At 44.9% G+C, this 23,886-nt stretch overlaps 1 non-coding gene across 1 annotated transcript; it reads right to left on the reverse strand.

Moving 5' to 3' along the window:
* Nucleotides 1-23,460: 23,460 nt before the first annotated feature.
* On the reverse strand, nucleotides 23,461-23,535 carry Trnat-ugu. The gene has a single exon. It is a non-coding gene; the product is annotated as a tRNA-Thr (tRNA).
* Nucleotides 23,536-23,886: the final 351 nt, after the last annotated feature.

Here is a 23,886-nt window from a genome sequence, read left to right on the forward strand (position 1 = left end):
AGCTGGCTGAAACTTAGTTTGCAGGCATTCTTGGAATGGTTGCAAAGCTCAGATTCAGCAGAAGTCTGTTTCCTTACTTAAATTATAGCTACGAATCGTAGATTTGCACTAAATTGCCGAAACAAAAAATTCACCATGTTATGGTTAAAGAGGTACCATGATGTCAGGGGCAATGAAACTGTCGACGGTCTCGCTAGAAGTGCCATCTGTCGTGGGACAAAAATGTACGAACATGTTCCCTACCCAGACTTTTTGCAAGACGTACGGTTGCAGATCAGAACCTTGTGGAACGAAAAGTGGTGCCTATCATACCAACAAATGGGAAGATATTATGCATCTATACTGTGAAGCATCCCTGCATGATCGTTGATTTGTGCCAAAGAAAGTTTCTGGTCATCATGTTCTTCCTCTGCTTTAACCACGGACGGTTCCGGGTGCATCTCTATCGGCTACAACTGGTTGACTCGCCCCAGTGTGATTATGGCGCGCGGGAGGGCGTCCACCACATCGTTTTCGGCTGCCCACTGCCATACCACGCGACAACCAATTTCGTGCAGTGCTTAGTGCTTCGTGGTCAGGAACTACCCACTACACTGAAGAGCAGTTCACAATCCGCGACGTGTCACTATCAAACTATGGCATCATAATCATATAATCTGTAATACTGTCAGATTCTGTATTTTAATTATTGTGTATAATACTGTCCACTGCCTAATGTTCAGTTTACGATGTCAATAAACATGTTTGTTGCACAACATAAATGAAGAGTGTTAAGTATAACGGTTTCTCAGTTAGCGTTTAGATCTCACAAAATTTAACATTATAAGCATTTAACCTGTAATATCGTGTAGTTTAATTATTTATTGTGCTTAACATTGTCCACTGCGTAAATTGTAATCTCAACGGTAGGAAACAAGTTTTATGCAGAATATTCTATGCAAATTGATTGTATCTCATAATGTTTGGTAACCTAAGAGCTAGTGCCCCTTTTCAGACGCTAGTCAGTTGTTTCCCCAAGATGGCCCAATAAGCCGAAAGCTAGTTCGAAATAAACAAAAGTCAGTAGAACAAACACAGTGTACTTGTTATTCAACATTAAATATGGAATTGTTCTACCAAGAGGAGGAGGGGAGGAGATTAGTGTTTAACGTCCTGTCGACAACGAGGTCATTAGAGACGGAGCGAAAGCTCGGGTGAGGGAAGGATGGGGAAGGAAATCGGCCGTGCCCTTTCAAAGGAACCATCCCGGCATTTGCCTGAAGCGATTTAGGGAAATCACGGAAAACCTAAATCAGGATGGCCGGAGACGGGATTGAACCGTCGTCCTCCCGAATACGAGTCCAGTGTGCTAACCACTGTGCCACCTCGCTCGGTTTCTACCAAGAAGTAATGGAGGAATCCATAAATGAAAATACATATAAATCTTTTTAGCGACTTAACGTATCATAATTTCTATGTTGAAAACCAATATAAATATTCTGTGTGACTCACGGGTAGTATACATGTGACACTGTAGATGAAAACATTGAATTCTCTAACGATATCCGGAATGGAATGTCCCATGCGTCTAACCCTAACTGCCATTCCGCGTTCAAAGTCTGTTATTTCCCATCGTGCGGCCATAATCATGTCTGATACTTTTTCACGTAAATAACCTGAGAACAAATTACAACTCCGCCAATGCACTACCCTTTTATATCTTGTGCAGACGATACTATCGCCATCTGTGTAGTGCATGTCGCCTCAGTGTATGGCGATTCGTAAGCATACACTTGCAATTGTTTCTCAAGCAGCTCGTTTGCGAATCCATGACCACTGACATGTTTTTGCTTCTATTATCGTATACTTGCAGTTCTGCCAGTTTTCGCTACTAATAATAACACACCCTGTACACAAAATATGCACCTGGGCGCTTCTGACCTCCCAGCTTAGCGCCAGAAGCGGCCGCTCGTATCGCTTGGGCCTTAAACCGGCCCTGACTGACACTGAAATACTCCACAAGCAGCAGACCTTCAAACTCAAGTGCGGATTTCAGCAGGCGAACATTCAGGTCATGCGCAAGCCTTTCGTTAGAGATCGGCGTACCATACTGATTAAAGTGTCTCTAACAACTATAATATTTGGGGGAGCGGGTAAGTTACGGATGCTGGTAAGATTCTCCGGGATGCGGTGTGTATAGCATTTCTTTTAACCATGGAGACGTCGAACTATACGTTGGAGTTCAGGAAGAAACAAACATTAGGATCTCTCATTCCGCGGACTGTAGTGTTCAAATGGTTCAAATGGCTCTGAGCACTATGGGACTCAACTGCTGAGGTCATTAGTCCCCTAGAACTTAGAACTAGTTAAACCTACCTAACCTAAGGACATCAAAAACATCCATGCCCGAGGCAGGATTCGAACCTGCGACGTAGCGGTCTTGCGGTTCCAGACTGCAGCGCCTTTAACCGCACGGCCACTTCGGCCGGCGACTGTAGTGTATACCGCTCTCAGTGATGACGATAATGCTTTCTTTTCGCGTAAATATCGCTGAGTTTCTTCTCACATCCTAGGGAACATGATGAAAGTGACGTCATTAGTTACATTCGTTACTTAAGAGACGAATAGTAGCAAATTGCTCCGACGTGGCGCTAATACGTTACATCAATCTATTTCGAGCCGCAAATAAAAAATAGGAGAGTTCTCTTTATATACCAGTGTGCTCAGTTAGTAACCGAACAGGTCTCGGAAGGCCAACAGCACTCACCAAATCCGAACGGTCACCCACCCAGGTGCTGGCCAAGCCCGACATCACTTAGCTTCGGTGATCTGACTGGAACCGGTGATAGCACTATGACAAGGCGACTAATCCGTACAATTTTCCTTGTCAAAATCACCAGAAATTAGATAAAATGGGAATTACAAGTAAACAAAGGAGAAGTGGACAAGGAATATTATACGACAAACATCTACATCTACATGTATACTCCGCTAGCCACCAAGGGGTGTGTGGCGGAGGGCACAATTCGTGCCAAAGTCATATTTCTGCGGATGGCTGGATCGGGCTACGAACAATCGCCCTCGCAAATACGAGTCCAGTGTCTTACAACTGCTCCTCCCCACTCCGTCACTGATTCTACCAAATTTAAACTGATACTACACGCTTCAATTTCACTTGGTACACAGTTCGCAATTTAAGGATATGCTTTCATTAAATTTCCTGAAATTAGAGCCAATGAGTATACAAACAACTGTTTGGTATTATACATGAGAGAAGTGCACTTCTACAGTGCATTGTAGTGGTAAAAATAAGGAAAGTGATATGGGAATATCTCGATACAATCGCCTATCCTGATGCTGAAGTGTGCGTGACATGTCGGATATGTAAGTATTCAGCGATTGGAGAACAAGTGACACTTTCATAGTGGCACCCAGAGTCAGAATTCGAGTAGGTCGCTCTATCGATTATCGAGGAGGACTCGGGGCTCGACGAAGCCTGCCTGGAGGAAAACTGCATCTCAAAGGCATGCTGGAAGCACCGCGTTTTATAACCAGCCAGTCTTCTTCTGGACCAGTTTACTCGAGCAGTGTCGGAACGTGCTCCGAACTTCTGGAATAGGATAATACAGTCTCACGAAACCGACTTGCAGTATAAAACCGACATATGATCAAACTTCTTTACTTCTCCTACCAAACGGCTCAGGTAATGGAAACCGTGACATCTCATACTGGCTTCCTCGCCAACAGTCCTTAGCTGACTGATTAGCTGAAGACTTTGCCACGAGGAAACTAGTAGACAATACGGAATCCGTGCAAGGTGGTGTTCCGTTTCTCGACAGCGAACGAAGAGCACGTGTTTTGTGTTGAAAACTGAATCACACAGTACTGATGTTCTGCAATAATACTACTTTGCAGTTCGTTGTGAACCGGCTTGCGGCTTCCTAGGCCATCCTGAGACAACTCAATACTAAATACATAGTCGACACAACATCAATGGCAGTTTATGGCGGTACAGTGATTTTTTTCCAAAGATACGTCACAACTTACGACATTATGTCTATACTGAAAACAGAAGCATAATTAATGTTTTGTGTTGATTTAACTTCGTGCATAACACTGTTGTCGAGAGTTTTATGAATAGTTTATACCAATTACGGCAGAGGACTCACACAGGATGATGTGTATTAACTTTGAGCGCCATTTTCGAGGCAGTCAATTAAATCAAGAGTGCCGTTCATTGCGGCAATATTTATTAAATACAATACGAAATTAGGTGCGCCAAACGTATGAACTAGAAAAATACACACACAAGTATCATATTTCTATATTCGTCTTATTCTTGACGTTAACTACGTTCTGATGGAAGTAGTGTCTCCTACATCTACGTCTACACTCAGCAAGCCGCCTTAGACGTGTGGTGGAGGTTACTTTGTGTCCCAGTGTCACATCCCGCGTAGCGTCCGCGATAAGAGCGTTTGTTGATAAGCCTCTGCCTGGGTGCGAATCTCACTTATTTCATCTTCACGCTATTTTCGTGAGGTATACACACGAGAAACAATACACTGATTGACCTTTTTAGGATCGTATATTGTCAGAATTTTAACAGTACACCATACAGTGTTGCGCAACACCTCTCTTGCAGCATCTATCACAAGAGCTCGTAAGGTACTCCTCATTTGCTGATTAGAGCGCATTTTACTTTAGTTCCAGTTTTGGTATTTCAAATATGTGAAGTGAATGTATCAGCGCGGTAGTAAGTAGGAAGTAAGGAGCGAGCGGCCGGTTCCCACACTGTATAGCAGAGGCGGTTGGCCGTCTGACGTTTTCAGAGCCAGTGGGCTGCGGTGCCGATGCAGAAATTGTTCGTGACTTCAGCAAAAAAGATACACAGGGAAAGTACATTTATTCTAGCGCGAATGTAGCAATTGTTATTAATAAATATTTTCTACCAAAAGTTGCCTTTTGTCACTCAGACTTTAGGTTGAGTCTATGGGTCATAAACGCTATTTTGCCGCGCGGGATTAGCCGCGCGGCCTCATGCGCTGCAGTCATGGACTGTGCGGCTGGTCCCGGCGGAGGTTCGAGTCCTCCCTCGGGCATGGGTGTCTGTGTTTGTCCTTAGGATAATTTAGATTAAGTAGTGTACGCTTAGGGATTGATCACCTTAGCAGTTAAGTCCCATAAGATTTCCCACACATTAGAACATTTGAACTTCGTTCGGGAAAAGCGATGAATCGCTGCACAGTGTGTAACCATAAAATATGATTGACATTTATCTTTCACAAGGTAGTAGGTAATTAACACATACTGCAGTCAGATACTGTGTTACGAAACATGGCTGCTGGCGGTAAATAGGTGTTGCTCTGTGTTGTTTGGTTCGTATGTAAGTTGTGTGTATCCTTCTGCGGAACTAATATACATAGTGTGTGCGCGCACGTGCGTGCATGTCTGCCTAGACTCCATTTCCATTGTAGCAACAAAATAATAGTCCACGCTAACTACAAAAGGCATTAAAATTGGTATTTGCATTTTTGAATATACACAGCTAAGGAAATTTGACATTAAGACACAAGAACAACTAATTACTATACTTGAGCTATCCCTTTTCTTGTCTTTTGTTCGTAGTCTATGTTTATACTGCGTTCCCCCTTCAGAATGGACCATACTATCAGCTCACTTTCCTCTGAAAAAAGAGGTGGCCACAGAGCAACGGCGACCATTCGCCGAGCGGATAAAATGTTGGTCCCTAACTGCGTGTGACAGAGCGTTGTTTGCAACGCTGACAGCGTATAGTGCGCTCACAACTACTGGGTCGCCTCTCGTACTGCGAACAGTTGTTTCCGTCACGCGGACCGAACACCACCCGTTTTTATGGCTGCGCGCTGCCACCCTATCTGCGCCGGACACGTTGCCAAAAGTCACAGCTCTAAATATGAGAGCGCAGACAGGCTTGCCGATCTGTTAAAACACAGTCGACATGCTTTCCCATGATATCTCGATGTGGGCGAGTCCTAGGCGTGTACGTGCCACTGTTTTGCAGCTTCTTCTCATTTCTCTTTAGCTAATGCTATAACGGCATTTATACGTTTATTAAACGCGCGATTGCCGTACCCACAAAAATTAGGGATTAACGTCCTGCCGAAGACAGTGTCACTAGAGACGGAGCACAAAGTCATTGTCTTTCGTGGGTAATCCTGTAACCGACTGAGATGTCCAAGTACGACCCATGATCCACCCTATATCTCCTACTCTGTCAGTACTGTAAGTTCTGCTCGGCTGCCCACTAGGGACTGTTCACAGAATTAATCATACACTCTGCACTGGAAAGAAACCTGTTATGAAATTTTATGGTATACAGTGGCCAAAAAACGTTATACACTACTGATCATTAAAATTGCTATACCAAGAAGAAATGCAGATGATAAACGAGTATTCATTGGACAAACATATTATACTAGAACTGTCATGGATTACATTTTCACGCAATTTGGGTGCATAGATCCTGAGAAATAAGTACCCAGAAGAACTACCTCTGGCCGTAATAACGGCCTTGATACGCCTGGGCATTGAGTCAAACAGAGCTTAGATTGCGTGTACAGAGCTGCCCATGCAGCTTCAACACGATACCACAGATCATCAAGAGTAGTGACTGGCGTATTTTGACGAGCCAGTTGCTCGGCCACCATTGACCAGACGTTTTCAATTGGTGAGAGATGTGGAGATTGTGCTGGCCAGGGCAGCAGTCGAACATTTTCTGTATCCACAAAGGCCCGTACAGGACCTGCAACATGCGGTCGTGCATTATCCTGCTGAAATGTAGGGTTTCGCAGGGATCGAATGAAGGGTAGAGCCACGGGTCGTAACACATCTGAAATGTAACGTCCACTGTTCAAAGTGCCGTCAATGCGAACAAGAGGTGACCGAGACGTGTAACCAATGGCACCCCATACCATCACGCCGGGTGATACGCCATTATGGCGATGACGAATACACGCTTCCAATGTGCGTTCACCGCGATGTTGCTAAAGACGGATGCGACCATCATGATGCTGTTCACAGAACCTGGATTCATCCGTAAAAAGGCCGTTTTGCCATTCGTGCACCCAGGTTCGTCGTTGAGTACACCATCGCAGGCGCTCCTGTCTGTGATGCAGCGTCAAGGGTAACCGCAGCCATGGTATCCGAGCTGATAGTCCATGCTGCTGCAAACGTCGTCGAACTGTTGGTGCAGATGGTTGTTGTCTTGCAAACGTCCCCATCTGTTGACTCAGAGATCGAGACGTGGCTGCACGATCCGTTACAGCCATGCGGATAAGATGCCTGTCATCTCGACTGCTAGTGATACGAGGCCGTTGGGATCCAATAAGGCGTTCCGTATTACCCTTCTGAACCCACCGATTCCATATTTTGCTGACAGTCATTGGATCTCGACCAACGCGAGAAGCAATGTCGCGATACGATAAACTGCAATCGCGATAGGCTACAATCCGACCTTTGTCAAAGTCGGAAACGTGATGGTATGCATTTCTCCTCCTTACACGAGGCATCACAACAACGTTTCACCAGGCAACGCCGGTCAACTGCTGTTTGTGTATGAGAAATTGGTTTGAAACTTTCCTCATGTCAGCAGGTTGTAGGTGTCGCCACCAGCGCCAACCTTCTGTGAATGCTCTGAAAAGCTAATCATTTGCATATCGCAGCATCTTCTTTCTGTCGGTTAAATTTCGTGTCGGTAGCACGTCATCTTCTTGGTGTAGCACTTTCAATGGTCATTAGTGTAGTTCAACAACAAAGACTGCTAATAAGTACTCCTTTATTCACAAGAGGTTTAGAACTACAGATAATCATCAAGTATCTCGAAATCATTGGTTATAGCTTACGTGGAAATGTTAAAACTGTGGCGTCAAATGACACAGGATGCATCTAACGTCACTGCTTTCAAGTAGTAAAATACGTTACATTGTCAGTAATAAAATGTATTATACTCTTCATCTTCATTTACATGTTACAATCGAGTTCCAACATTTCGTCGACAGTGTGTAGTATGTTTGCAGTTCTAATTTTGGAGCCCGATTGTAATATCTATACATCTGTACTGCTATAGGCCTACATATTATAAATTAAAGTCCCCCAACGCGTTTTTCTGTCTCCATACATCAACAAATGTTTTGCGTCGCCCCTTCATTTCGAAATTTGTGACACAGAAAACAAAAATTGGTTACGAAGCATGCGTATACACTCCTGGAAATGGAAAAAAGAAAACATTGACACCGGTGTGTCAGACCCACCATACTTGCTCCGGACACTGCGAGAGGGCTGTACAAGCAATGATCACACGCACGGCACAGCGGACACACCAGGAACCGCGGTTTTGGCCGTCGAATGGCGCTAGCTGCGCAGCATTTGTGCACCGCCGCCGTCAGTGTCAGCCAGTTTGCCGTGGCATACGGAGCTCCATCGCAGTCTTTAACACTGGTAGCATGCCGCGACAGCGTGGACGTGATCCGTATGTGCAGTTGACGGACTTTGAGCGAGGGCGTATAGTGGGCATGCGGGAGGCCGTGTGGACGTACCGCCGAATTGCTCAACACGTGGGGCGTGAGGTCTCCACAGTACATCGATGTTGTCGCCAGTGGTCGGCGGAAGGTGCACGTGCCCGTCGACCTGGGACCGGACCGCAGCGACGCACGGATGCACGCCAAGACCGTAGGATCCTACGCAGTGCCGTAGGGGACCTCACCGCCACTTCCCAGCAAATTAGGGACACTGTTGCTCCTGGGGTATCGGCGAGGACCATTCGCAACCGTCTCCATGAAGCTGGGCTACGGTCCCGCACACCGTTAGGCCGTCTTCCGCTCACGCCCCAACATCGTGCAGCCCGCCTCCAGTGGTGTCGCGACAGGCGTGAATGGAGGGACGAATGGAGACGTGTCGTCTTCAGCGATGGGAGTCGCTTCTGCCTTGGTGCCAATGATGGTCGTATGCGTGTTTGGCGCCGTGCAGGTGAGCGCCACAATCAGGACTGCATACGACCGAGGCACACAGGGCCATCAGCCGGCATCATGGTGTGGGGAGCGATCTCCTACACTGGCCGTACACCACTGGTGATCGTCGAGGGGACACTGAATAGTGCACGGTACATCCAAACCGTCATCGAACCCATCGTTCTACCATTCCTAGACCGGCAAGGGAACTTGCTGTTCCAACAGGACAATGCACGTCCGCATGTATCCCGTGCCACCCAACGTGCTCTAGAAGGTGTAAGTCAACTACCCTGGCCAGCAAGATCTCCGGATCTGTCCCCCATTGAGCATGTTTGGGACTGGATGAAGCGTCGTCTCACGCGGTCTGCACGTCCAGCACGAACGCTGGTCCAACTGAGGCGCCAGGTGGAAATGGCATGGCAAGCCGTTCCACAGGACTACATCCAGCATCTCTACGATCGTCTCCATGGGAGAATAGCAGCCTGCATTGCTGCGAAAGGTGGATATACACTGTACTAGTGCCGACATTGTGCATGCTCTGTTGCCTGTGTTTTATGTGCCTGTGGTTCTGTCAGTGTGATCATGTGATGTATCTGACCCCAGGAATGTGTCAATAAAGTTTCCCCTTCCTGGGACAATGAATTCACGGTGTTCTTATTTCAATTTCCAGGAGTGTATATTCGTTTGAATGTGCCCAGATCAATGTATAAAAAAAATTTTAAAAAATTTACGTAACGACAAAATCGTGTGTTTTCCCCGTTTGTTTTCACAGCAATCCTGAGCAACGGCAGTACATGATGGAAACTCCCATTGCTCTGTTCCAGGCTTGAATCCGTCGTGGTATACCATCAATGATATTCTCAAGCTAGCCGTGGTCCAAATTGCCTTATTGTTCAATATCGATTCTGCGTAAGTCGTGCTGACTGTCTAATCGTTGTTGTATATTAAAAAAAAATCTCATTTCTATCGATCCCACACGTGTCCTATTGAGTTCATGTCCGGGGAACGGGCAGGCGACTCCATTGTCGTAGTCCTAGCGTGCTGAAGAAACATATTCTCGAGAACAACACGATGAGCACGTGAGTTATCATCCATCAATATGGAATTGCCACCAAAATGTCGGTGATACTGTCCCATTATTGGTTACAGAATCTCGTCCTGTTCCATAGATCAGTGAGGTTGTCCTCAACAAGCACGAGAGGTGTACGGTAACCTCATATAATGCCACCATCTTGTTGCGCATGTGGAACCCAGTGCTGATAGCTTAGATATTACCGGTTTCTCTCCGAACTCATTGTTTTTGTGACTATCAGGGTACAAACAGATCCGCGTTTCGTCTAAGCAACATCCGTCGCCAGTCTTGGGGAGTCCATTCTGCATGATTTCTTGCCCATCTGTAAAAGAGGCCATGCTGGTCCATGTTGTTGTGGTGTACAACATGATGCTCGCCATGGTCGTTGGAGATGGAAATTCGCATCATGAAATCATCTCCTAACAGCTTGATGCAATACATAACGTCCAGGAACTTCTTCGAACGGTGAATTCAGTTCTGGAGCACACTGCCCATAGTTCCTTCGACTCCAAAATCATAGAAACTGATCATCCTTTGCATCTGCCAACGTGGATGGCATGTGTTGTGAAGTCCTCAACACTACTTGTCAATCGGAACCGATTCCGTGTCCGCACCACATCACTTTGACTCCGGTGGACGCGGCGGGAAACTCCCGTAGTTCTGCGGATAACGTCATGATGCGGATCGTTGGTCGCGATTATCCTTCATGGCATTATGGATGTAAAAACTCTACTGTTCCACAGAAGTCTGTAATGCGTCCCTACTAGTGCTTCTCTTTCAGCTGAAATGCTGCAATCCATTCGAGTGAGGCGTTCTACCCATAGGTAGCAACCGTGGAAACTGCATATATGTTTACAGATGACATTCCAATCGGTACAGAAACAATCACAACAGCGTCATACCTGTACGACATGTGGAGGTATTGCAACACTATTCTTGATATGTGTGTATGTGGAAGCTAATCTCTGGAACTATTGTAGGGATTTTGGCACGGTTTTCACTTATACATAGACTAATTCATGAGGAAGGTTTTGGTACACGATTAACTACCGTGAACACCAGAGAAGTCGTTCAGTCGTAGACACTTAGTGTTGCCCGTGCGAAGCCTAAGTGGGTTTCTAGCGTAGACCGAAATTAACGAAGTGACCTAATTATGGTTCACTGTTTTTACTCTCCTGGATTTTTCGAGTCTGCACAAAACTACATGGGTTTCGAAACACATCACACTACAGCCACTACATTTGTAATTTCGCAAACTGAAAGTTAATAAATCTCGATAATAAATACTGCCACAATAAGCGATCATAAAACAAGTGATTAGGTATGTAAGAAAATACATTGGTTCACAATTGTGTAGCATTTAAAAAAGAGACAGGGAGAGTTACAAAAGTTATGGAACCATTTCAGCATACAGTTAGTTACAGGCGGCATCGAAAATAAAGGCAGGTTCGCTGTATCGATGTGTCTTTTGTGTTTCGTGTATGTTTTGAGAGTAAAAGACCGAGTAATGTGGCAAAATATCGCTGAAATTAGTTCCCATATAGGAAATAAAGTGGTTTTATTATCACGGATCCTATATTATTTACTCTAATGTCTGCAACCGCAGAGTAATGTAACAAACCAGCCACAAGAGAACAGGTGAGATGTACTGAGACGTACAAGTTGCTTCCAGTGTTTGTCGGTTTGTAGCCAGTCTCGAACAAGTTTAATCAAACTTCGGGTACCTGAGAATTTATAATTCGGTCTAGAGTTACAGCGAAGCCGACTAAATATTAACGACGTAGAACGGATTTGCGGGCGCGCGTAAGAGGAATATTTATGGGTTAATTGAATAGTGGCTGCACAGACGGGATCTGTGTATGAAGAGCTATTTGCTGTGAAGGGTTGTAATTAAGTTTTGAGAGGATAATGTTGTTCTGTGAACAGTGAAGCAGCCTTAATTTATTTTGCTCTGTGTGAATAACTTCAGCTGCATTGGCTTACTTTATTTGATTGACTACGTTTGTAATTTTGTTCCTCTTGTATGGGATTCAGATAAAAGATACAGCTATATAGAGTTGATGGCAGAAAGAGCCACATATCGTTACATGAGCGTAGATAGGATAATTCAGATATAATGGGCGGATGAAAAATAAAGATATAACTCAGTTGTGGTCAAACTTTGGCTTTGGACCTCTTTGACAGGTCCAGTTTCGTCCTTACATTTGAGAAAAAGAACAATGAACTTCTTGAAGAATATTGCTGCGAGGATAATAATGCTCACATGATGATTTTGGAAGGATAAATTATATTCGCTCAAGCGATTACGCATGTTAAGGGATGGACAGGATGACGTTGTGGATAATGATTTGAGAGGGTCGAATTAATGGTGGTTCTTGTGCTAAGTAGTGTCGTTCTCAGTATTACCACCTTCAAGAATTAGTCAAATAACAATTAAATTTTAAAATTGTAGAGGGTGGGCACGAACTCCACCGACTTAATTTTTTTTTGGGGAGGGGGGGGGGGGAGGGAATGTTACACTGCCGGAGGATATGAGTACACCCTTTTAGAGGTTTCCAGTTCACTTAAGATTTATTGTTGCAACAGTGCGTGTGGAATACATGATATGATTACATTTACGGATCAATCGCACAATCGGTTCTTTGGTACCAGGAATCGACCCATGCTAAAACATTCATATTAGGACGTGGTGTGTTGGCCGCTGTGGCCGAGCAGGCGCTTCAGTCTGGAACCGCGCTGCTGCTACGGTCGCAGGTTCGAATCCTGCCTCGGGCATGGATGTGTGTGATGTCCTTACGTTAGTTAGGCTTATGTAGTTCTAAGACTAGGGACAGATGACCTCAGATGTTAAGTCCCATAGTGCTTAGCGCCATTTGAACCATTTGAAGGACGTGATGTAGCCTCCATGGACGGCGATGCAGGCTCTGACTTCGGCATGCTGTCGATCGTAGAAATGGCGAATACTGTCTTCGGATATGTTATGCCACGCCTGTTCGACCTGTTCACGTAATTCTGTAAGAGTCGTTGGTTAACGAGTGGCACGAATCACTTACCGACTCGTCATATCCCACACTTGCCCCGTTGGAGATTGTGCTGGCCATGAAAGTTGCTGCACTTCTTGCAGAGAACGTTGGATTTCACGAGCAGTGTGTGGGAGAGCATTACCCTGCTGGAACAACGCGTCACCTTCCTGCTGCAACAACGGCAAAATAACGGGTCCGACAACATTCTGGACTTACCGAGCGCTGGTTAGCGTCTTCTCAGAAATACTAAAGGTGAATGTGAGTTGTGGCTTGCGATGGTCTACCGGTTCTAGGCGCTCAGTCCGGAACTGCGCGACTGCTACGGTCGCAGGTTCGAATCCTGCCTCGGACATGGATGTGTGTGATGCCCTTAGGTTGGTTAGGTTTAAGTAGTTCTAAGTTCTAGGGGACTGATGGCCACGGATGTTAAGTCCCATACTGCTCAGAGCCATTTGAACCATTTAAAGTTGTGGCTTATCGCATCCTAGGCCTACTGTGCGGCCAGTGTGTTTTGGTCTAATGCAGTCTACGAGACGGCGCTCGTCAGGTCTACGAAATGGTTCAAATGGCTCTGAGTACTATGGGACTTAACATCGGAGGTCATCAGTCCCCTAGAACTTCACAACTACTTAAACCTAACTAACCTAAGGACATCACACACATCCATGCCCGAGGCAGGATGCGAACCTGCGACCGTAGCAGTCGCGCGGTTCCGGACTGAAGCGCCTAGAACCGCTCGGCCACCGCGGCCGGCTCATCAGGTCTACGCCATACGTGCCAACGACCATCACTTGCATGCAGGCAGAATCTGCTGCTATCACCGAAGACCACGATGCGCCATTCCATCTTCCAAGTGATCCACTGACGACATAAGTTGAGCCGTGGACGTCGATCCTCTGGCGTGAATAGAAAACGGGCTGGAGGTGTGCACGCCCTTAGTCAGGCTGCTAATAACGGTTCGCAACAGTTGTTGTTGACATGGCCGGGCTTATAAGCCCTCTTATCAATGCTGTGGTAGTCACGCGATCTTCCACAGCTGCCCTTACAATAAGACCACCCTGGCAGGCGTCTGTGGTGCGTGGACGTCCAGAACCTCGTCTACTGGGTGTGAGAAGGTTCACGTGACCACTGATACCAGCATCGTCGCAGAATCGACGCTTCACGTCCAACTTGTGTTCTCCGAAAAGACATCCCACCACTCCGAAGGACACAATTTGATCCCTTTCAGACTAGCTTGATTGGCTGTAGGAATCACGAGTGCGACTCCGTGGATTGGTTGTCTGTTTTGCTCCACACGTCTGCATCGCACTGAGTCTTCTGGCTGTGAGCGTTCTTTTTTGAATGGTAGACACAGATGACGCTCTGGTAGATATGCCACTACGCCATTTGCTGGCGGACGACGTTGTAACCATTATCAGTGCATCTACTATCCCCCAAATGGCATATGTCGTCATCGGATCAAATTCCGGTCTTTCCAGGTGTACTATTTTTTCCGACAGTGTGTTTTGCTATAAAGAACTCGGGGGCTCCAGTGGACCATTAGAGAGCAATAAGGGAGGTGGCTTATTCGGTTTGTTACCTAAGTTACCTTTGATTGTGTGAAAAAACCTCCACAACAGCGAAAAAACGTTGTAATATGCAGTGAGCAAAATGTGCGACTTAATCAGTCTCAGATAAAATGAGTACACTGGTTTTTAGAGGTTGCCATGGCTGCGCTAACAGCTCAGTACAACATCGTTGTGCCGCTTTTCCACCGTACTCAGAGACCACATAAACGAAGAGCCTATCGGCCAGTTCTTTACCCATACATGTATCTACAATCATGCTCATAAATTACGGATAATTGCAGAATGTGGTGCCACACAAAACTGGCGCTAATAGCATAGGCACATAGGGAACACACACGACACATATCTGTAAGTCCATGGTATTGGTGATAAGTTTGCCCGCATCTCGTGGTCGTGCGGTAGCGTTCTCGCTTCCCACGCCCGGGTTCCCGGGTTCGATTCCCGGCGGGGTCAGGGATTTTCTCTGCCTCGTGATGGCTGGGTGTTGGTGTTGTGTGCTGTCCTTAGGTTAGTTAGGTTTAAGTAGTTCTAAGTTCTAGGGGACTGATGACCATAGATGTTAAGTCTCATAGTGCTCAGAGCCATTTGGTGATAAATTGAGAAAACCGTCCCGAAACGCCACTGTTTCCCGCGCATGTATCACGACATCAATATGGGATATGACCACCATGCACACGTACACAGGCCGCACAGCGGGTTGGCATACTCTGAATCAGGTGGTCGAGCAGCTGCTGGGGTATAGCCTCCCATTCTTCCACCAGTGCCTGTCAGAGCTCCTGAAGTGTCGTAGGGGTTTGAAGACGTGCAGCGATACGTCGACCGAGAGCATCGCAGACGTGCTCGATGGGCTGTAGGTCTGGAGAACAGGCAGGCCACTCCATTAGCCTGATATCTTCTGTTTCAAGGTACTCCTCCACGATGGCAGTTCGGTGGAAGGTGGGACCCACTGCATCCCTGAAAAGGCGGACTACTGGTGCAAAATTACGTCGCGATACATCTGACCTGTTACAGTTCCTCTGTCAGACACGCAGGGGTGTACGTGCACCAATCATAATCCCACCCCACACCATCGAACGACGACCTCCACACAGATCCTTTTCAAGGACATTAAGGGGTTGGTGTTTGGTTTATGGTTCACGCCAGATGAAAACACGGCGAGAAACACTGTTCAGACTATACCTGGACCCGTCCGTGAACATAACCTGGGACCACTATTTCAATGGCCATGTACTGTGTTCTTGACACCAGGCTTTACGGGCTCTCCTGTGACCAGGGGTCAGTGGAAAGCACCTTGCAGGTCTCCCGGCGAATAAACCATGACCGTTCAGTCGTCTGTAGACTGTGTGTCTGGAGACAACTGTTCCAGTGGCTGCGGTAACGTTCCGAGCAAGGCTACCTGCAGTACTCTCTAGATGTCTGAGTGCACTGATGGTGAGATATCGGTCTTCTTGTGGTGTTGTACACTGTGCACGTCCCGTACTGTAGCATCTGAATACGTTTCCTGTCTGCTGGAATCGTTGCCATAATCTTGAGATCACACTTTGTGGCACACGAAGGGCCCGTGCTACGACCTGCTGTGTTTGACCAGCCTCCAGTCACCCTAGTATTGTACCCCTCATAACATCAATATGTGTTCTTTGAGCCATTTTCAACACAAAGTCACCATTAGCACGTCTGAAAACGCCTGCTCACCTACTCGCTGCACCGTTCTCTGACATGCACCAACACACCTTTGCGTATGTGGACAGCTGCCAGCGCCACCGTGCGACGACCGCAGGTCAGATGCACCGCATGGTCATACCCCGAGGTGATTTAAGCCCACAAACCACCCACCAGAGCGTTGTTTCGCCATGTATCAGCATTATCCTTAATTTATGAGCATGAGTGTATATTGCTGTGTATCATTGTTAACTAACTACTAACACTGCAGGAGAAACCAACGGGAGACGGAATGGAGAAGTAGTCAATGTAAGCTTGAAAGAGAAGAGTATTACTGTCAACAGGAAGTGTAGTGAATGAACGGAACAAATTTATTTCGAAGCAAGACAGACAACTCATACAGCCGACATTAGCACGGCTGTGCGGGCATTTTGAGTGCAGTACAGGTACAAAGATAAAATGTCGTAAGAAATCAGACGAAATTCAAGTACTCTGTAACGAAACACAGGAAGCCACGGGTCCCTTCGCCAAAGTAAAGTACTCGGAAGAACTTCCTAAATTTTGTTCCAGTGTTCCAATGTGTGTGTAATGTTATTGGACTTAACTGCTAAGGTTGTCGGTCTCAAAGCTTACACACTACTTAACCTAAATTATCCTAAGGACACACACACACACACACACACACACACACACACACACACACACACACACACCCATGCCCGAGGGAGGACTCGAACCTCCGCCGGGACCAGCCGCACAGTCCATGACTGGAGCGCCTGAGACCGCTCGTCTATTCCCGCGCGGCCTAAATTTTGTCGGCAGATTTCTGGTTGACTCGGTAATGGTAAGGGAAGACATGCCGAAACTGCTTTCTTCTTCAGATTCTCCCGCCCTCCACGGTGCATCTCGTCACGTCAGACTAAAAGTACTCTCCGCCTCTAATGACGGCCAGAAATTAGAACCTAAACTTCATTTTGAGAGAGAGCGGCTGCGTTTGGCGACTCGTCGAGTTCACTAATGTTGCTAAACATTAATGAACGCAGTGTGACTTCGGCTTAAGGCAGCTGGCATTAATAGCTCCGTTGTAACGTTGGACTACAGCTGCATTTAGTGCCGCTTGGCCGTTTCGTGAGTACGGGTGAAGGTAGGGTCCGCCCCAAACACCAGGAGAATGGATACGGCCCGGTGACTCACCGCGGCACGAGGCCTGCCTCAACCAAAGCAGAGAAGTCCCACTCAGCCCCGTGCGGTCTCCCCTAGCGCTTTGCTTAGCGCCTCATCACGCATCTCGTTATCTACACGAACAGCTGTGCGCTGTGGGCTGCAATAACTGAAAGCTGACCCACTTCTTTCTGGCCAGTGTACCGTTCCCTGTGGCTGGTAATGAATAAAGTTCGTCACTCAAGTATACCGTCGGATCTTTAGTGATTACTGTTTCTGCTATATTTTCTACTTTCAGACACGTTTCACCATAGCTCGTTAATAGCCAAGATTCTGTGATTCTTTTATTTTTTGTAATATTCTCTTTTGTCATTTCTCTCCTCGATCTTTCCTTGTTTTATCACTAATGTAGATATGGTGGTCGTCTCTTGAAGAATCGTGCGGTGGCATGTTTAATTTAGTTGGATCAGCGATGTTGTTGCGGTTGACCCGCCCGGATAACAGAGCGCGCTAGCAAGCCGCTTCAGGGGCACGGAGAAGCTGGCCCGCTCCGGATCGAATCCCCCTCGCGAGTTCACAGCGAGCGATTGTGAGCCGGCCAGCCTGTATGTGGTTTTTAGCCGGTTTTACACATACAGCTAGGTAAATGCCAGGCTGGTAACCACTTTCCGCCTCCAATACACATTACGCAAACACTTAGAAAACGTAACCTCACTTTAATATGAGGTGTATACTAGATGCATACAGATGATGTATTCAGACTCCTTCCCAGGGGGAAGGACATCCGGCCACCAGCTGCCACTAACATTGACAGAACCTATATTACAACTCCTGAAGTGAAACGAGATCAGGCAAAGGAGACTGTTGTTTTGCCTTCAGTCTGGAGACTGGTTTGATGCACCTCTCCACGCTAGTCTACCTTGTGCAAGCTTCTTCATTTCTGCTTACATGATGCAACCTACACCCATTTGGACCTGTTTGCTCTTTCAGGTCTTGATTTTCCTCTAAAAATTTTATCCCCCCACATTTCTCCATTACCACATTGACGATTCCGTTATGTTGCATGACGCGGCCTATCAGTCATTCCTTTCTTTGAGACAAATTAATGCCTTAGATTTAATTTTTCCCCAATTCGTTTAAGTTACTTCTCATGTATACTCTGTACTACGTGGTTATGTAATGACAAGTCTTCGTTAGCAGAAATCTCGAAATGTAATTGACCAATGTACTTTAAAGTTTTACAGGAAACTAACGAACATTCGGATATCGAGTAAAAATTTACAGGTCTCCCTTTAAAATCGACTGCGGGAAAGATAGCGCTTTGCTGTGAAAATATGCGTTTCCGATTTCCTTACCACAGTCAGTTTCGACCACGATAGGAGTGCAAGTAACCCATTAGACAAATTAATACATCCTTTTTCCTTATATATGTATTTTCAAACAAAAATTGTATATACAATGATGTCATGTTTTGTTGTCTTCCTCGGTGTCTATTTTGTAGAAAACAGGAAAATTGTATTTACTATTTATCGGCTAATGATTAACGTATCACTACAGAGTCTGAAACCGAGATGATTTTTTTCAAGGAGTCCAAATCGTCCGAAACTTTGTAACCCTATCCATTCACAGATAAAAACTGTGCGAAATACTGTCATTGAAGCTACTATCCTCTCAGATCCAGCAGCTGCTGACATCTCTCCTGTACCTCCTATACTAATGATCGCAACCGACTTATCCATTCATCTTAAGCGACTTCAGCTCGCAATCAAGGTTTCGTTTGCAACGACAATGAACAAGGCTCAAGGTCAGAGAGAGGGGTAAGAAGACATAGAAGGGGGGGGGGGCGTGGGGAGGAAATAGAGACGGGTGAGGAGGGGATGGACAGGTAGAGGGGGGGGGAGTAGATGATGCACAGAGAAAGAGGGGGAGAGGAAGAGGATATGGACGAAGAGAGGAGGAATGAGGAGATGGATAGAGAGAAGGGTGGGAAGGAGTTAGGAAGAGGATATGGCTAAAGAGAGGAGGAAGGAGGAGATGGATAGAGAGAAGGGTGGGAAGGAGTTAAGGATTTACATCCAATTCCTATAGACAGGATGAAGAAAAATTCGCGCACTCCGACTTCGCAGCGCGATTCCTCACATACTAGAAAAACAAAAACGTCATTCACAAAACTTCGTCCCGCGCGTAATTCCGGCAGTTAATAGACGTTAAATACTGGAAAACTGCCAACACTGCAATCTCATACACGGTAACTACCTCTGTCAGTATATACGAGAAGCGCTGTGCAGTTAGTGCAGTGGATAGCGATTTTGCTTAGGACACAGAAGGTCGGAGGTTCGATTCTGGGTCGAGGCGTATTTGTTCTTATTTGCCAGTTTCATTCTGCTACATTTGGAAATTTGTCGTAAGGTCTTAAGGGACCAAAGACAAGGTATACAGCAATAACTCCAAAACCAGTGCTTAGCTCAAAACAGCCCATGAGGAGGTCATCGACACAATCGTTGTTTCGACACTTCAGCGGCTCATGCAGAATTTCACTATTCGTCTGCATCATCGCCAATGATGGCAGGCATATCGAACATCTCGTAACCCAAGTCCGATTATCTGTAATGACCTTTATATGTTGAATAGGGTATGTAGCTAATTCATGTTTTTGTTTCATATAATTCAATAACTGTCACCCTGTATCAATACTATGTGGATCCTATATTAATTATATACAGACACGCTGATATTTTGCTTCCGGTGCAAGATGAAAGCGAAAGTTACTTTACGGATAGCCCTCGAATTTAATATTAGCAAGAAAAAATATGGTGGAACTTGAAGTAGTCAGTAGAACGAAAAACCAATCTAGGTTGAAAATATTTTATTTTTCGTTCAGTTACTAGTTTCGGGCCGAGACCCATTTTCAAATCAACATAAGAAAGTGGAATGTGGTATTTCCGAAGATGCCAAAATTTTTTTTTGGAATTTGTTATGTTGCTTTGAAAATTGGTCTCTGCCCGAAACTAGTCATCGAGAGAAGAATGAAATATTTTCATCTGGGACTGGTTTTTCGTTCTATTAATTAACAGAAGTTGCTAACCCAAACTACTTCAGCTTGCTGGAAGTTCGTAACTTGAAGTAGTGTTTAACTATGATGTACCTCACCAAAAAGAAGTTATTATAAAATTAAGTTAGTTAGATGTACAACGTAACGTGATAGAAGAGAAATTAATATTTGAAGATCCCAATGATGATTTATTGTTACGTCTTTACCCTTTCCTGATATTTGCATTGGATCTCAGGAGCTTGGCTGGAAGGATTGTTCCCATTGTTTTCTCTTCTAATGGGGAAGGTGACAACGTTATATGGTAATCGTCGCTATTGATAACTTAGAGCGAAGAGCTTTTGTACTGCAGTTCCTTTGTAGTCCTCGAACAAGTACACACAAAGGCAAAGGCCTTTATGCAAGCAACTTCCTAATTGTTTCTCTAACTTCACCCCAGCAATCCTCTCAGATAGCTTCCCGATGCATAGATTATAGCAGAAATTACCTACAACAGTGAAAAATGTGTCCCTTCCAGGTCTGTCACTCATGGAAAATCATTCCGAATCTGTGACAATCACGAATATAAATGTGAATGTACGTCTTTTCGGCCGTACCTACCAAAGCTACGTTCTGTGGATATCTATTTAGCCTTGTGGGATAAGTAAGGGGGATTAATCCCACGTCAGGAACATAATTAAATATTAATATTCATTATGAAGATGACGTAATTCTCGATATTAGTTCGGCTGTACAGTAAATACATATTCATGTTACACAGCTTCAGTTGGTATTATTATATGTATTTAACATAGACAAGCGGCTAGGCACTAGTGTTTTCAAGTATCCTACAAGGTTATACAGTATTTTTTTTAGTCTTTTACTCTCTGATTTCCCATTAGCAACACCACAGGCAGAAACTTTATGCAGATGCCACAGTAACACAAATGGATGCTAGTCTTATTGTTATGGCAAATAGTGAATTTATTTAAAAATGTTAACATGTAGTTCAAGGCAACAGATTACCATAGATTTAATAAAAAACTCTCATTGTGTAAAATTCAATACTTCTCACAAAACTCTACAAGTTCTTCATATAGTGCATTAAAATAAAGGAATATATTATAAATTAGCATTTTAAGTTTGGGGCTAGAAGTAGATCATGATCTGACAAACTTATTTGACCATCTTAGTTCATCTACATTTAAAGCACGAATGATTATGACCTAGATGACGTAATGAATAAGTAATATATTTTCCAGACATCGATTCACTTATGAGCTGCAGAATACTTTTTTGGGGGATCTCGATTTAAAGGGATAATATTTTCAGAATACTGAAACATGTTACGGCAGTTACACCTGCTGTTGTCCTTAAAGTGTTCTAAGAAGAGAACTTGTAGAAGACTACAATTTTTTACAATTGTTTCACAGTGCATATACTCCTTAATATCCTTTGACGTTACTAATATATTACTCATTTAAAAATAAAGTCGCTGCTAAACACGGTAATTACACTAAAGTTAAATACAATCTCCACAAAACTGTAGGGATTAAATATTATTACATGAAAGTAAGAAGCAAAGGTACATGTAAAATCAGCAACACAATTCAGCTTATGAAATTTGTTGTGAATAATTTAGTGGCTTTGGTGTTGGATAATGTTTTCTACTCTGTTGAGGAGTATTTACACAGTGAGTTTTGAAACTCATGTTATAAGTTGCCATGTATTTCATTTTGGCGTTATAAATGAGCAATATTTCTTAAATTTTAGAAATGAAAATCTCTGATATTTCTCTCCATGAGATCATGTAATGTTAGGTTCCGTGGGCACTTTCATAGTGCGACTTCTTGCATTTTGCCCTTGTCAGTAGCTAATACGTAGGTTCGGCTCTTACTCGGCCTGAAAATTTATCCTGCGTGTACAAAAAGTACATATACAAATTTGTGGAGTTATTAGGGAAGATAAAGAAACACTTTTATTTGGGCACAAATGTCACTCGTGCACTGTTTATCCCCGCCACAGACTCTTGAAAGGTCTGACTCTGGACTTCGCTTAGGCCAACGTTCACAGTTGTTTTGACGGCTTCGTGTGCAACACTTTGACACTGGGATTTGATATGCAACAGAATTACTTCTTACTGCTAGGATTGGCAAGTTTCTATGTTGGAACCATAATCGTTGCCTTACTGCTTTATTCACGTCCCTCGATATACAGTTACACTATCATTTGTGTAATTTATGTTTTGTTTACATGAAAGTTTCTGCTGATGTCACTGGTTCTTGATGACTGATTACACTGCAACCGAGTTAGACAGCGAACATTTAATTTACGGAGAGGCAAGATGCGACAATCGAAGAGCGAGGGACGGGATTACGGAATTATGTCTTGGTGAAACAGGATCCCTTACCCAGACCGGCGGGTAATTAGTAGACTTCGCAGTGTGGAATCTGTTACAGTGAATTGAGGACAAACCGGCACCAGCATGCGATCCACAACCAAGGAACTAAATGCATGCAGCACCAATGTACGGAACGTCCTGCACGAGGCGGGCATGCATCTATTCAAGTATAAAATAGTACATGACCTAACAGCTGATGACATTCCTCAGCGCTTGGAATTCAGCTAATGGTATCTACACCAAATTGTAAACATCCCTGACTTACAAAGGTTTGTTTTGCGTATTGACGAGGTTACCTTCACAAGGGTAGGAATATTTAAAAGCTATAATAGCCATATCCAGGAGCAGGAAAAACCTAAGGCAACTCGTGTGTTCCACCATCAACAGAGATTTACCACGAATATGTGGATTGGTCACGTCCATCTGATTGGCGCGCATCTCCTGCCTAAAACGCTCAGTTGGGGAAATTGTCTTGTCTTTCTCCCTGAAGTACTACCGGACATGTTGGAGAATTAGAATTGTATATTAATACGTTCAGCTGCAGAGCGGCGTTGATGTATATCAACGGAGACAGGTGAAAATGTCTGCTCCGACCGGGACTCGAACCCGGGATCTCCTGCTTACATGGCAGATGCTCTATCCATCTGAGCCACCGAGGGCACAGAGGATAGTGAGATTGCACACGCCTCCCGCGAGACCCACATTCTCACCTTACATGTCCACACACTACATTCGTAGCGTCCCTACCCAACACATTCATTACTCGTGGAAGACATTCTTACCAAGTCCCGTAAGAGTTCGGGTCATATGTGTGCATCCGCACAGAAGAATAAGGTTATGGCCGGTATTGCCAGAACTATATACTTATATGGATATGGTGTCTGTTCTTTCGGACATGTCCGATAGAACAGACACCATATCTATAGAAGTATATGTTGGAGAATTTCGCGCTACCAGTAAGGCAACGATTGTGGTTGCAGCCTGATGGGTCCCCAACGCACTTTGCCGTTG

This window comes from Schistocerca americana, chromosome 3 (assembly GCF_021461395.2).
Source record: "Schistocerca americana isolate TAMUIC-IGC-003095 chromosome 3, iqSchAmer2.1, whole genome shotgun sequence".
NCBI classification, from domain to species: Eukaryota; Metazoa; Arthropoda; class Insecta; order Orthoptera; family Acrididae; genus Schistocerca; species Schistocerca americana.